Here is a 13690-nt window from a genome sequence, read left to right as displayed (position 1 = left end):
ACTTTCAAAACACCCTCCTCTCCAACTTTTTGAAAGCAGGAAGGAGGCATGGAAGTCTACTTAATTGCAAACACAGGCCATTTCTTATGAAAAAAGTAGCTTGACCCAGGGGACAAAACAAGAGTCCTCAGAGGGTGAAACAAAAAAATTAAGATACAGAACCAAGAGTTAGAGCCATATCTTTGGGACAGTGAGACTGTACCTGAATCAAGGAACAGGTAACATGTGCCCAGTTGAATTTCAGAACTGCTTTGAACAGGCGACTGTTATGTACCTCCCATAGAGTACCTGTAGCAATTATCTAGGCCTGTCCCACTGTTGTATTTTAAGGGAGAAACAGAGAATAATTGTTCTTTTTAGTCCACATTCTTCAAATTGAGAGATATAATGCTGAAAGTGCCATACCCCAGAAAGCTTATTCTATTTAGACCTCATTTAAAAGACAAGATCCTGGAGTTAGAGTAAATATCGAAATAGGATGAGACTTGGGGTCTTGAAGGAAGGCTGTCAAAGATAAACACATCCAGACATTTGTTGAAGTAGTTAAACAATTTTACTCAGTAACTACTGACAGTAGAGGAAAGAGCTGAGGTCCATTATGATTTGTGCTGAGGCTACTATGTGTTTTGAAAGGATAATGAGGAGATATTGGAGAAGGGGCAAATGGGAACTTAGGAAAAAATTATAAAGAGTTGGTGAGTGTAAATATAACCTGTGTCTATTATCTGGCACTCACTATCCAAATTAGAATTTCATCCTCCCACAGAGACTGAGAGACAGAAACCTTATCCTGAAAGCAATGGCTTTCAGGTTCTTCAGAAAGATATTCTGGAGTTGTAGGAGCTACTTATATATATCAAAGAGGCTGAGAAGAGATCCACAAGTATAAACTCTTTTAAATAAATGCCCTGAGAAAGGGGGATCAGGGGCCTTCTGTCGGGATCTGGCTTGAACAAACTTTATGTTCTTCCTGGGTTGAACGTTCTCAGGCAGACATTGTAATGATGGGCTGGAGTCACCCCAGGAACACAGGACCTTATGTGTCATGTGGGGTTTAGAAGGAAGTAGAAGTCATGCTGGGGTTTGATCATCTCTTAGTCCATAGATTTGGATGGTGTATTAGTCCATTCTCACACTGCTATAAGAACATACCTGAGACTGGGTAATTTATAAAGGAAAGAGTGTTAATTGACTCACAGTTCAACAAGGCTGAGGAAGCCTTAGGAAACTTACAATCATGGCAGAAGGGGAAGCAAACATTCTTCACATGGTGGCATAAGAAAGAAGTACAGAGTGAAAGGGGGAATATCCCCTTATAAAACCATTAGATCTCATGAGAACTCACTCACTATCATGAGAACAGCATGGGTGGACTGACCCCATGATATAATTACCTCCCATAAGGTCCCTCCCACAACACATGGGAATTACAATGGAATTGTTGTTTATTCCATTTCCCCATCTCTGCACTCTTGTCAAGGCTTCATTTATCTTGTAACATCTACTATGGTTTAAATCTACATTTACAGAGCCAATCCTTGTTCTCTGGGAACTCATCCACCTTCAAGCACCATTGGAACTTACTAGACCTATGTTTAATCTTGGGACGTTTGTCTGTCCTCCCCTCCCCATTTTTACCATTACAGTAATCTCTAGTGAGTGGAAGTATTTCCAACTTATAGCCATTACCCTCAAACAGCAAGAAGCAATGCAAATCATATAGAAAATTAGATGTGATTGGTTTACTTCAAACATATAAATGCTTATTTCCTTTAGGAACAAAATGCTAATATGAACATTTAAGAGTATATCAAGTTAGTATAAGAGAATAGCCACTTGGGAAGATAAAACTGGGGCTGGAGATGAGTTAGACTAAGAGAACATTTAACGAACCACAAGTAATGTTTTCAGTATAAATGATCTCAGTTTTTGCAAAACCTTTGAAAATATAAAAACTGATAAGAGTGAAGTTGCATTAGTCAAGCAGAATGCCATATGCATTCTGATTCTTTTTCTGTCTCTTACACACACACACACACACACACACACACAGGCAAACACAGCACACATACACATACAGTAACAAGATTTCAGAATAATTATTTTCTTTACTTTTTAGAATTAAAAAAAATGAATCCCTTTAACTGGTCAGGAGAGTGCAGTTTGTCAGATAAAGAGATAATTAACTCAGATCCTAGAAAGTACTTTTAGTTGATGGTACAGTTTAACAATTAGGTATTTTATTCATACTTAGTTGTTTCATATTTAATTATTGCATTTCTAATTACTTTAGTTATTGCTTATCTTAAATTTTCTAATTTTTGTTTTTTTTTTACTCACTGTGATACTACTTAATAAAAGTGCTTACCTTATGCACTTTTATTTTTTATTTTTATTATTTTTTTTTTGAAACAACCACATTTTACTTTATTAGGCATTCCATGGTAATATAACACAGAGTTCTTAGGGAATAATAAACAAGAGACTTGTCTTTTACCATAATTATTTTGCCATTGAGGCAGTGCTTACAAAAAAAAAGTACTCTTCTGGCTACACACTTTATCAGTTTTAGAACTGAAAGTTCCTCCACTCATGGGTCACAATCACAATTTCAAGGATTAAAAACCATCTATTCTTAAATCCTACACTGTTTTAGAGCATCAAGTCACTGCAGTTATTCAGTTCTGAGACACTGTCGGTTTATTTTAGCATTTACACATTTCAGAATTACATGCCTAAAGATGACTTTACTCACCTTTATTTTGAGATTCTCTTAAGCTTATCTTCTCCAAATGCAAGTAAAGTTTCCTTTATTAATTTATGAAAAACAAAATAACAAACAAGCAAATAAAAATATCTATAGTGTTTGAATGGGTTGTGCCCAATTTCTAAAATATTTCAAATCCAAGATAATAAATTGAGAGAAATAACAAATCTACTAATAGATTAATGATTTACAAACTTAAAAAAGAAAAATTCCCAATGGCATAACATTTGGTAATTTTAACCACTATTGACAACAAATATTCATTTATGAAATAATATATTACTTGTATAAAATGACAAAGTTGATCTATGTTAAATTAGGAATCAATTTTGTACTTGTAGGAGAAAACCCTATGTACTCCTTTTGAAAATAGATACAAAAAAATCATTTCTAGTTTTATCATTCTTATTTAATTATTTAAAAAATTTCAATTGTTAGACTAAGACATGGGAAAACTAATGAGAATAAATATTCAAAGATTTCAATAATACAATATAGCAAATTAATATTAAAGAATAAGCTAAAATGTATTGGATCTAGCAAAAAATTAGTATTTTAGAAGGTTTAAAGAGGCATACCCTCAAAGCCATAATTTGCTAGGAAAAAAAATAAGAAAACTGATATTTCATTCACATTAGTAACAAAAAATGTAAAATACATAAAAGTAGCGGAGATCCAAGATGGCTGATCACTAACAGCTCGGGCTCGTAGTTCCCAGTGAAACGAGAAGACAAGATTGGAGAAAAAAGGATGAAAAGGAATGAGCAAAGTCTCCAGGAAACATGGGACTATGTGAAAAGACCTAATTTATGTTTGATATGTGTACCTGAATGTGACGAAGAGAATGAATCCAAGTTGGAAAATACTCTTCAGGATATCATTCGAAAACTTTCCCAACCTGGCAAGGCAGGGTAATATTCAACTCCAGGTAATACAGAGAACACCACAAAAATATTCTTCAAGAAGACCAACCCCAAGGCACATAATTGCCAGATTTATTAGGGTTGAAATGAAGGAGAAAATACTAAGGGCAGCCAGAGAGAAAGGTCAGGTTACCCATCAAGGGAAACCTATCAGACTTACAGCAGATCTCTCAGCAGAAACCCTACAAGCCAGAAAAGAGTGGGGACCAATATTTAACATCCTTAAAGAAAAGAACTTTCAACCCAGAATTTCCTATCCAGCCAAACTAAGCTTTATAAGCGAAGGAAAAATTAAATCTTTTGCGAACCAACAAGTACTTAGAGACTTCACCACCACCAGACCTGCTTTACAAGAGCTTCTGAAAGAAGCACTATACATATAAAGGAACAACCAATATCAGCCTTTCCAAAAATATATCAAAAAGAAAAGAGCATTAACACAATGAAAAATTTACACTAACTAATGGGCAAAACAGCCAGCCAGCATCAAATACCAGTATTAAACTTATATATATTCTAATTGGATAAAAAGCCAAAACCCATTGGTATGCTGCATCCAGACCCATCTTACATGCAACAATACACAAAGACTCAGAGAGAAGGAGGAAGATTTATCAACCAATCAGAGAGTAAAAATAAACAAATAAACAAAAAGCAGGAGATGCAATTCTCGCCTCTGATAAAGTAGACTTTAAAGCAACAAAGAGCAAAAGAGGCAAAGAAGGACATTACATAATGGTAAACGGATCAATGTAACAAGAAGAGCTAATGATTTTATAGATCAATGAGACAGAAAATTAACAAGGACATTCAGGACTTGAACTCAGACCCGGAACAAGTAAACTTAATAAACATTTATAGAACTCTCCACTTCAAATACACAAAACATACATTACCACCTCACACCTATTCCAAAGGTGACTACATAATTGGAAGTAAATCACTCCTCAGTAATCGCATAGCATTTCATAGGTTTTAAATGAAATATTGGTTGACTGCTCATTTGTTATTTTCTTCCCTTATTCCTTCCTGTTTACATCAAGTATAACTATTGGTATAAAAGAAGTTTTCAATACCCATTACTAAACTGCATTCTAGCCTGGGCAAGAAAGCAATACTCCCATTCTCTCTCTCTCTTTCTCTTCCTTTTTCTTCCTCTTCTTCATTTTTTTTCTTTCTTTCTTTCTTTCTAAAAAAAAAAAAAAAAAAGTAGCCTAAATAAAAGATGGGTAAGAGCTCCATGCATAAAACTGTAGAGCAAACTTGCAAGTAAACAATGATCCAAATTACTGGAGCAGTCATGTTATTTAATGTAAAAATGGAGAGTACAGTATCTTTGTATTTTGCCTGAAATCCTTTATGAACTTCTGAGGCTGAGAACTCTTAAAAATTGCATGTAATTATGATCAGTTCCCTAGTTTTTGTTCTGTTTTCTTTAAGATTTTGCATTATTCACGTGAGACACCCACAGTCTTTTCTCCATGACCTGTTTGTCATTTTACTTTCTTTATTCTTTCTATTGTTTTTCTGAATTTCTTATTGTACATTTCAATAATTTCAATGATTATTTTAGTTTTACTTTTGCATATTTTTCATTTGTAAAGATGTATTCATTGCCTTCTCTTATTTAATGCCAAAGCCCTCCTTTGTTTCTTTAAAATAGATTTCAGAGGATCTCTCTTCTTTTTGTATACAGTGTGAAAAATCTTTTCAAGTCAAGTTTAGCTCTGATCGTTCTTGAATTGTTACTCTTTTGTGCTACAAAACGTTTTCTTGTTTCCAAATTGATTTGAAGTTTGAATTTGCACAGATATCCTTGGTTATATTCTATTATTTTGTAATGTTTTTGTTTGTTTGTATCAGGTGATGTTGACACTAATATACTTCAATGTTAGGAGGCTGCTGATATTTTGGAAATCCTTTATTATCTTTCCCAGATTTTCCTTAACCTTATTCTATCCAAGGTAGCAGCTCAGTTGACAGGGAGTTTAAGCCGACTGCTGAGAATATCAGTCAGCCTAGAGACATAGTACCTACTAATGACAAATTCACCATTATGTTTATTGGGATAGTTGGACAATGTGTTACACAATGAAGATCCTAGCTAAGAAGTTGGTCATAAATAATTCATTAGCTAGGTATTCTTAAAAAATTTATCGAAGTTAAAATTCAGGAATATTTGAATGATAATACTAGCAGAGATAATTCAGTGACAATTGTTTTGTTTAAAAAGATGAAGTCATATAAAAAAAGAAAAATAAGAGCGATAGAAAGAATAAGATTAAAACATAAGGTTTAGAGGAGCCTAACAAACTGAGCAGAATGTACAAATAATAGCAAAACACAAAATCAGTTACCAAATCTGATGAATATAAAAATAGAAATCTCAGATATGAAAAACAAATATGGCTTTGAATGCAGGAATGGTGCCGGGAGAGTACTAGCATACCAATTAAGAAAACAATATCTTCCTGGAATGTGATAAAAATAAGATACCTAAACCCAAATCATTTTAAAGAAGAGATAAGAGACTGTGATGCTGCCTTATGCGTTATCATAGCATACTCACAATATGATTTCAGGATAATATTTTTTTAAGAAAATATCCAGTAACTAATGGGTAGTATACAAAAGCCTACCAACAAGGAATCCTAATGAGAACATGACTGTTTAATTTCATCAAAATCATGATCATTTTTGCCCTAATGAATTACTGTACTCTGCCCAGATGGTTCCTGCAGAAATAGAAGGAAACAGATAAAGAAAAACAAAGTAAGCCTACTTTTGTAGAAACCACTGAATGAACAATGTAAATAAATAAAGTGAGAAAATTCATAAGTTAATAAGCAGCTCTAAGCTGCCTGTAATTCAGGTACAATGTAGGATGTATCATGTTAGATGATGTTACCTTCAACTTGTTGCAGTAAAACTTTTAAAATATATTTCTTGTCATACCATCATTACCTAAGCTTTCAAACCACCATCACTGCTACCACTTTTGGTTCTCTCTAGGATTTTTAATTTTTTTAAATAATCATTGTTTTTATCTCCATGAGGATCTTCAAAGAATGGCTGAGAGAAGAGAAACATTCCCAAAAATGGTAATTATGCCCATTTGTCCTTAACCTGTGAAAGTATTTCATTATAATCTATTTTACTCACTGATAAACTCGATAGTAAAATGAGTATAGAACAAAAATGCCCTTGGGTTGGGTGGCTGCCTGTCATCTGTAAAATGCAATGTATAGAACTAAAGCTTCTGTGAAATTTGTACAACACAGCTATAATATTTACTTTTCTCTAGGTTCTTTGCATAGTCAGTTATTAAAATCATTCTCAAATCATTTAATAAGTTGGTTGCTACAAGTGGCACCAATTCCAAATCCTGAGCATCACTTGAAATAGCACTGAACAAGTCCTAGCAATGGTAAAGTGGGCTATATGTAAAAGGAGGTTAGATGTAACAGTTACATGACTTAGGTTCCTTGGTGTCTGATATAGTCTGTATCATGCATGCATTCAACTGATGCTGTGGGACACCTTTGTAAAACCTAAAGGAGAATATGAGCAGGGGTGCAGGCAGGGATTACAATGTGCCACTGTTCCAAGCCTCATGAATAAAGGAGATTTTTATCAACATTAACATATTTTGGGGGGCACATAGCCCCCCACTGCTTTCCAACTATCTCTTCCTCCTTTTTTCTGATGACTTAAATTCCAACATTAAGGACTTCACCTACTCTTTAACTAATCTTGACTGAACATGACTTGGAATTTTAATTTTGTTTTGCACAATAGCCTTGGCTTCTAACACAATTCTAATGGCATTCACTTTCAGACCCATTCCTGATTTTTTGACTTTACTCCATTCATTTAGGTACTATGCTTTTATATTGCTTTTTCTTTTATACATATTTGTTTAGGCTACTGTATCATACTTGGGTGGATGATGTTCTCATTTTTATGTATGCTTTTTTTCCTTCTTTTTCCTCCCAAAATGTGTCCACTAGACACAAACCTTGATTTTAGCAACTTAGTATAAAAAATACATACCCACATACTCATTTTCCAAAACTACTTAATTTAGGGGCATGAGATTAGGTTCAATCATTTTAGGAAATAGTTTCAACATTTATGAAGTTCTGTAACTGTAATTGAACTATCGAATTTTTATTTAGTTGATATACGTTGCTTGTATTTTGCTTTGACTAAGACAAGATTTGCAATGCTTTTAAGAGAGAATATATAAATCAAACACTGATTTTTAACTTATAATTGGTTTGAAGTTTTTAGCAGTTAGTTTCAAAATAACATTGGCTTGGTAGGCCCTTTATCTGGATTTTATAAATCTTATTATGCTGTTCCATTAAAGAGTTTTCAAGTTGGTATATTATGTTCTTTTCCCAGTGTGAATGGATTCACTTTTTCTTTCCTAAAAGGGACAGGGAAGGAGAATGTGAAGGCATTAAGTTCTTAATGGGTGAAAAGGAAACATATTAAGGATTAAAGGGGACATAGAAAACTGAGGCTGAGAAAACTGGAAGGAGAGCACATGGAATGGGCTTCCTGTTTATGTGTAAGCCCGGGACACCTTCAAATCATCACATCTCAATCCATTCCCTCTCTTGAAAATTCCTCTGCTTCCCTTCTTGGTTTAATCCTCTATTTTAATATTTTTGTTTTTAATTATTGTGGATACATAGAAGTTGTACTTATTTATGGGATACATGAGATATTTTGATATAAACTAACAATGCTTAACGGTCAACTCAGGGTAATTGAAATTATTCATCCCTTCAAGCATTTACCATTTCTTTGTGTAAGGAACATTTCAATTCTGATTTTTTAGTTATTTTGAGATAGATATACAATAAATTAGTTTTAACCATAGTCACTCTATTGTGCTGCCAAACACTAGATTTTATTCCTTCTGTCTAATTACATGTTTGTACCGATTAACCGTATCCTCCTTATCCATCCTCCTTACTTCCCTTCCCAATTTCTGGTAACCATCATTCCACTCTCTAACTCCATGAGTTCAGTTATCCTTTAGCTCCCACATATGAATGAGAACATGTGACATTTGACTTTCTGTGACTGTCCTATTTAACTGAATGTAATGTCCTCCAGTTCTATCCATATTGTTGCAAATGACATTTCATTGTTTTATGGCTTAATAGTACTTCGTTGTAATACATTCCAAAATATACCACATTTTCTTCATCTATTCGTCTGTTGATGGTCACAGGTTGATTCCATGTCTTTGCTATTGTGATTAGTGCTGCAGTAAACATTAGAGTGCAGATATATTTTTGAGATACTGATTTTTTTATATATATACCCAGCAATGTGATTGCTGGATCATATACTAGTTTTATTTTTAGTTTTTTTGCAGAACCTTCATACTGTTTTCCACAGTGGCTGTACTAATTTACATTCCCACCAACAGAGTATAAGGGTTCCCCTTTCTCTGCCTCCTCACCAGCAACCATTATTGCCTGTTTATTTTTTTTTTTTAATTCTTATTTTTTGAGATAGGGTCTTGCTCTGTTGCCCAGGCTGGAGTGCAGTGATGTGATCATAGCTCACTGCAGCCTTGACCTCCTGAACTCAAGCAATCCTCACATTTCAACCTCCTGAGTAGCTGAGACTACAAGTGTGTACTACCATGTCTGGCTAATGAAAAGAATTTTTTAATGTAAAGACAGAGTCTCACTATGTTGTCCAGGCTGGTCTCATACTCCTGGGCTCAAGTGATTCTCCTGCCTCAGCCTCACAAAGTGCTAAGATTATAGGACTGAGCCACTGTGCCCAGCCTGTTGCCTGTCTTTATTCTTACAGTTCTGGTTTAAATGTGACATCCTATGTCAAATCTTCCTTGACTCCCCTTTCTCCTCCAAACAGACTCAATCTTTCATTTGCATGCATTGAATATGATTGATTGCAGTAAAACATTGCCAGAACTTACTGCCATAGAGATGATGCTGTCCTTTATTCAGCTGCACGTGTTTTTACCTCTCTCATTTAAGGAGGATGGGGAAGGAACTGACACACATTGAGCACTCATTAACTGTCAGGCAACTTAATGGCAAACATTGCATATTGCTCTTATACAAGCCTTCTAAATTAAGTTAGGGACTTGCATTAGATTTTATACCACCCTGCATTTACTTTATAATCATTTGTAAAAATACATTAATTTGAAGATTATTTTCAGTCTATCTTCTCTGCTAAACTCTAGGAGAGCATGCATTGTGTTTTGCTTATTTTCCTAGTGTCCAGCACTAGGGCTAGTACCTAAAAACTAATCAATAAAGAGCTGTTAAGTGAATGAGTGAATCAATAAAAATGTATTTATGCTTATTTTATAAGTGGGGAAACCCAGTCTCAATAAAAGTAAATAATTCAAAATCACTTAGTGAGTAGGGGCAAACGATGACCAGGCTGACAACTATTGATCCCCATTCCAGTCAAATTTCAACCAGACTTCCTGGAATTTAACAATACAGGCTGAGGGATAGGCAGGGAGTTCTTGAAACAGACGGAGCGAAGTCAAATACTTGTCATCCATTTAAATTACATCAGAAACATATTACTCCATCATTCGTGTTCTTCATTCAGTAAATACTTACTATGCATGCAGCTTCCTACTTTTGTTATACTGACTCTGATTCCATCGGCTACTGTTGGCCTAGGGATTCAGCATGACCTTGAAATTACAACAGGCATCTCTTTAAATCCCCTGGTTTAGAAACTGTTGATTTGCTCTTGACATTTATTCTCTTGATTTTTCATGAAAGGTAATGTTGATTTTCCCTGAATTTCTATATGTTTACCAAAAACTGCATTTCCATAATTTCCTTAAATGTAGATGTGGTCCTGAGACCAAGTTGTGTAAGATATACATAGAAGTGTTACATGAGACTTCTGGGAGGTCCCTTAGAGGGAGATGGTGGGCTGTTCTTTCTTTGTCTGTCCTGCTGTGGATGTGGTCTTGAGCTCTGGCATCCATCTTGGATCTGAGGACAAATCCCAAAGCCTAGTGCACCACTGGAGTCAGTTTAAGTATATACTGCCAACTAGTCTCATCCTGGAGTACTTCTTATCTTCTTTAATTTAAGAGAAAAATCAGTGATATCTTGTGTAAGCCATTGTTTTCTGAGACTGTTTTACTTGCAGCCAAATGTAACCCTAACTTATACCCATCCTAAGAGAAATAAAGATACCTAAACATTAGCAAGTCTTCTGGAGTCAAGAGATAACAAAAGAGAAATCTCATATGCCAATAAAATAAGCCTTTCAAATGGGCAAGCAATTTTAGGGAAAGATTAGCTACAAACAAAGTATAGTCCATAAAATAAAAAAAGTCCAAAAAATAAAAATAGCATAGTCATAAAAGTATTAGCCAAAACAAATTTGAAACATGGGACATTTCCATTTCTATTAAAGATCATTGATTCCATCTTTCAGTGTAGCATAAATTATGCATCATGAAAATTACCTCTTAAGTAAATATAGAAAGAGTTAAGAAAAAACAAATTTAAAAAATCAAATGGAAAGTACAGTATAGAAAATCCTACTGGGGATTCTAAGGCAATATGGAGTAAAATATTTTTGAAAGTGTTAAAGAGAATGTAACCTTTGATTTCAAAGAAGAATATCATGTAGTTATAATTGTCTCCTGCACAAAATAAGCATGTTGTCTTGAAGGGATCAAGGAGATTAATAGTTGAATTGTATTTGTATTTTCCACTCTTACTGCTTCCAGTTCAAAAGACTACAGTATCACTGACCCTTCCCCAGAAGAAATGATCACACCATCACAACTGTCTGCAAAGCAGGCCTCAAAAGTTGCATCCTTGGGGCAGGTAGAGGCATTCTCAGCCTGCCAGTGAATTGTGCCAGTGCCATCTTTTGAGGGAAACTTGCATCAGAGAGAAACTGCATCTCATGAATTTGGTGGCCTGCATTGTCAAGATTTCAGAAGCTGTGCACCTGCTTACTCTTAGTTGCCTGCAGGATTCTTAGGTATGTAAGTGTGCTTCTTCCTCAATGTCATCTGACTCTTGTTCATACTTCACGTCCGCTTTAATAGTTCAGAATATATGCAACATCTAACCCTGATAGTTCTCCTTACCGAATTATTTTCTAATAGTGTTTTCTTTTTCTGAAAATATTAGCTTAGTTGATTCAAAATACATTTAGCAAGGGTCTACCGTATGCCAGGTGCTGTGCTAGGCTCTAGTGAGAATCTTTCAGGTCTGCGCAGTCTCAGCAATCCTGAGAAGGAATTCAATCTTTAATCCGCTCTTAAAGAACAGTTTATACAATGTTTAACACCCTTCTTCTTAATATGTTTTTGGGGAAATTACATTTAAGTAATGTGAGCCCCTGTTGTACCACTGGATAGATGAGAGACTATTTGTCCATGTCCATAACCCTTTCAGGGAATATTCTCATGAAAAAAAAAAATCAAGAGTGTCTCAGATTAGAACAAATGGTGAACTGTGGGAAGGAGAACAGTGGGTAATATTAGGAATAAGATCACTCCATCTGCTTAGGAGACTTCAGAGAAGAGTTATTGAAGCAGAGACTAAAACTAACAGCCGACCAGATCACTAGTTATTTGGCCTAATAGTGGTCTTCAGTGAAGTATGTGATTCTTGAGTCAACTGAAACCAAGAACATGTGCTTCTATTTCAACAAGAATTTTAAATGTTAAAGTAAGAAAAAAGGATTAAATTTAAATTCTTCCCAATGAGAAGGAAAAATGTATTTTTCCACTTTCATGAGTGTAACGCTGGCTGCTTATTTTCAAAATGTTAATTTGCTTTTTCATAATATACTTAGTAATTAGTGAACAAAACTATAATGTACTGTGGGTATGATTTGTAAAGACTTAAATGACAGACTCTAGCTACAATAATTTTAGTTCTGATGTGTCATTAAATAACAATATATTCTAAATGAATAACTTGGAAGAACTAAGCCATTGGGGACTACTGGCCACCTGATAATTAAACTTGATCTAACATGGACATCAAAACCAATTATATGTACTAAGCAGAAAGACAGGGCAACTCCTCAGAGAGATGAAATGAACTTGGACAGATGGACAGAATGCAAATCATGCAGGTTTCTTAATGAAGGAGAAATGAAATGCAATTTGAAGCCTTATGAAAAATCTGGATAGCTATTCCTAGAGTGCAAATCGCTGAAAAAAAATTAGATTGAAACAAGATGGATTGCTACATTTCCATGAAACCATTCTTCTAGAGAATTTAGATTTTCAAGTCTTTTAGGCAATGAGGTTTAAGACAAAGTGACTTTTGTGGTGTCTTTGTATTAGTTTGCTAGGGATGCCATAACAAAGTGCCTGATGCTGGAGGAACATTAGCAACAGAAATTTATTTCCTTACAGCTCTGAAGGCTAAGAGTTCAAGACCAAGTTATCACCAGATTGGTTACTCTGATAGCCTCTCTCCTTGGATTGCATATTGCTGTCTTCTGGTTTTCGCATGGCCTTTTCTCTGTACCTGTGCATCTCTGGCATCTCTTCCTCTTCTTATAAGGCCTCTAGTCATACATATTGGATTAGAGCCCACCCCAACAGCTTCATTTCACCTTCATTCCTTCTGTAAAGACTCTATCTCCAGGCAGTCCTATTTCAAGGTACTAGGCATTGGGCTTCATCACATGAATTTTGGGAGGACACAATTCAGCCCACAACAATACTTATTGCACAATTTAGACACAATTTAGAGAACAAACACATCAAAATATGGAAATGGATAGAGAGGAAATCAGTTGAGTACCTTACCAGAGGGAGGTTTTGGTCTGTTGGTAGGGTGACCAACCATCCTGTTTCCCAGGAACTATCTTGGTTTTAGCAGTGAAAGTCTCATAGCTTGTCCTCAAATGACAATGTTTGGTCACTCAGTGTCATGTGCTGGATATTCTACAAGTACAGTTAAATTAGGAATGTGTTTAGTGACCCAAG

Source organism: Aotus nancymaae, unplaced genomic scaffold (genome assembly GCF_030222135.1).
Source record: "Aotus nancymaae isolate 86718 unplaced genomic scaffold, 86718_ANA_hifiasm-v0.15.2.pri h1tg000057l, whole genome shotgun sequence".
Lineage (NCBI taxonomy): Eukaryota > Metazoa > Chordata > Mammalia > Primates > Aotidae > Aotus > Aotus nancymaae.
Note: the sequence above shows the minus strand (reverse complement) of the source record.